Raw genomic sequence first — 3186 nt, 5'->3', positions numbered from 1 at the left:
AATGATTGATGTAAGATTTGTATTCAAAGTTTTTTAATACATGAAAGAGAAATATGAAATTTTTTAAAGCTAATATTAATCAAAAAGTACGATATTAAATTTGATAAACCCATGAACAATGTCTTATATGTCTCATACCAAATAATTATATCATAATTTTAAGAAAAATCTTTAATTACGAATAAAAGGTTTTCAAATCGACTATTATATGGAAAATTAATTCAATTTTTTAAAACTTTTAACTCAAGAATGGAGCCTTAGTATGTGATGTTTAAGTTTGGAAAAAATAAGCGAATTTTGAATTTTAACACTTTTATAGCTTAAGAATCAAACCTTTGCATAATACTTAAACAAAGACATACAACAAAAATCAACTTTTAAGAATAAGACAGATATGACCACTAGAGGCAGGCGTTGAGCCTGAGACGAGGGAGAGCCAGAAGGTCAACACTTCTGCGCATGGACGTCGCCCCTTCCGTCATATCCAAATCCCCTTCCACACTCCAATCAAAGCAGTGGAACAACTGAGCAGAAAGGAAGCTGATTGTCACAACAGCCATGTTCGCCCCCGGGCATCCTCTTCTCCCTACCCCAAATGGCAACATGTCAAACCAGTCTTTGTCCCTCGCAATATCCACATCTCTTCCCACAAATCTCTCCGGCCTGAATACATCAGGATCCTCCCACACCGACGGATCTCTTGCAATCGCCCACGCATTAATCACCAGCCTGCTTTTCGCGGGAATGACGTAATCCCCAACCCTACAATCTTGTGTTGATTCATGTGGAAGCATTAATGGCGCGGCGGGGAATAACCTCAGAGTCTCCTTTACCACACACTGCACGTACTCCATGTGTCCCACGTCATCTTCATTCACCATTCTTTCTCTGCCCACTACAGATTCAATTTCCTCCTGCATTTTCCTCGCCACATTAGGGTTCTTGATCAGCGAGCTCATCAGCCAAACCATCGTTGTAGCCGTCGTTTCAACTCCAGCTATAAGCATGTCCTGGAAATATGATGCGCCCATGTAATTAGATTAATTTAAAATATCGCAATAGCAATTAAAGTAGTAATTATATATATATAACTGAAATTGTACCAAAACAATGGCTTTGATGTTTTCTTCAGTGATTGCCCTTCCATCAAGGCTCTCCATTTCCAGGAGCTCGTCAACGAAGGCCTTAGTAGCATGCTCGTTCTCATTGCTCTTATCTAAGCTCCTCTTTCGCTGCTGGTGCTCCTCTATTATATCTCTGACAACTCTGTCGAAGGCCGTGTGTACCTTTTTCATGCGTTGCTTCACACCTGAAATGGAGTCAATCCAGTGCAAGGAAGGAACGAAATCTCCTACATTCACCTCTGCCGCTACGGCTGACATCTCTGAAAACATCTTCAGTATTTCACCTCCACCGTCGCTGTAAAAGGATTGATTTTTGCCGGAGAGGATTCGCCACATGGTTGCTAACGTATACATTAACAGCATATTCGTTAGATTCACGGGCCTCTTTCCCTGCTCAGACATCTCCCACAGTGAGCGTACAAGGAGACGCGCTTCTTCCTCTCTTACACTCCTGAACGACTCGATCCTCTTGGCATTCAACAATCCAACCACGCAGAGTTTCCTCATGTGTCGCCAGTAAAGCCCATAAGGAGCAATTGCCACGTCCTTGAAATTATATGCGAGGTATTTCCCCACAGCCATTGCAGGTCTGCTGGAGAAGACCAGATCGTGGGTTTTCACAAACTCCTTCGCCATGGCAGAAGAAGAAACCACAACTGTGGGAAAAGAACCCAATTTCAAACTCATGATGGGCCCGTATTTCCTCCCGAGTTCGAGGAGATCGCGATGGGGAAGCTTTCCCAGCTGGTTCAGATTTCCTATGACTGGCCATGCAAATGGCCCGGGGGGCAATTGATTCTTCCTTTGCACGGTAAATCTATAAAAGACCCATAAAAAGATTATCAAGGCAAATAGCATTGGTGGTGATGGAACGTAACAGCCGCCTCTAATTATATCTAATTCTTGAAAATGTTTGGGAATGCCTGCAGTAGAAGCCATTTTGAGCATAGATGAGGGAGACACTGAATGCTCGCATATATAGAGAGGCGTTGGCAGATCTTCTGCCTTGTTTTTCTTTTTAATTCAGATGCAGACGAAAAGGCATCTCTTTTGCCTTGTTTTTTTCCCTTCTCGTATTGACTTGTGAATGGCAGAATCTTGAGAAGTCAGGATTTGACTGAGTCAGAACTGCTTCGGCCATGGCAGAAGAAGGGAATAAGTAGTTTGGCTGCAAGAGAACAAGATTTCAAACGTCATCGCCTTCCCCATTTAAGCAGTCAATCCCATCTATCCACCGCCAATGTAGACCAACTACACACTAAATCTGATTTTGACTTACCCCATGTTCACATGTTGCTTAACTATGATTATAAGTCGTTAAGATGCTTTCATGCGTATTTTGAATAACAGCCAAAAAAGATAAAATAGATTTCAGTGGAATTGTTTAACAGATGGTTCTACAATTTTTTCTTTCTTTTATTTCTCTTCAGTTTTTTAAAATTATCTTTTGGTAATGATTTTAATTTTAAAATAGGATTTAAGATAATTCGACTCAAATTTATAAGCATGGGATTACGGTTGGGAATCTCAAATATGGGTTCATTATATTTATAAAAAATATATAGTAAATGCTATCTTGATTATAGAAAATATATAGTAAATGCTATCTTGATTATAGCATAGAATTATGATACAAGCTATTCACGGGACTAATTCAATTTTTACAATATTTATTAATTAAATTAAAAATAAAAAATAATTTTGCGGATGGTTCTAATTAGTGAGTGTGGTCATATATGGATGTTGATAACTTATATGTCTTTTGACTTGTTGGATTGGAAAGGGTTGAGGAAGAAATCTCAATCCAAATCCCAACCTATTTTTGCCTCTATAAAATAACTCTATTGGATACAATATTTATGAATTTCTTTTTTAATAAAATGTTTAGTATGGATTTTAAATACAGACATATTTCTTTTTAATATTTTTGTTCAAAATTATGTGGTGAAAATTATTATAAAACTGAATAAAGCTGTAAAGTAAAACCAACATAGCCATAAATCTATTATTTTCATTCTTTTAAAAAAATGTATAATTTAATCTAACTACTTCATCTAAAATA

General features: G+C 37.9%; 1 pseudogene across 1 annotated transcript; it reads right to left on the bottom strand.

Moving 5' to 3' along the window:
- Positions 1-285: 285 nt before the first annotated feature.
- On the bottom strand, positions 286-2063 carry LOC149562974 (cytochrome P450 750A1 pseudogene; annotated as a pseudogene). Its single transcript, XR_016364265.1, has 2 exons — positions 1104-2063; positions 286-1010 (listed from the first exon to the last, which is right to left on the bottom strand). The product of XR_016364265.1 is annotated as a cytochrome P450 750A1 pseudogene (transcript).
- Positions 2064-3186: the final 1123 nt, after the last annotated feature.

The sequence above is a fragment of the Cupressus sempervirens genome, chromosome 4, assembly GCF_028749045.1.
Source record: "Cupressus sempervirens isolate cs-2001-9-10 chromosome 4, ASM2874904v1, whole genome shotgun sequence".
NCBI lineage: Eukaryota > Viridiplantae > Streptophyta > Pinopsida > Cupressales > Cupressaceae > Cupressus > Cupressus sempervirens.
The sequence above is the reverse complement of the archived record's forward strand: the minus strand, read 5'-3'. Positions and strand labels throughout refer to the sequence as shown.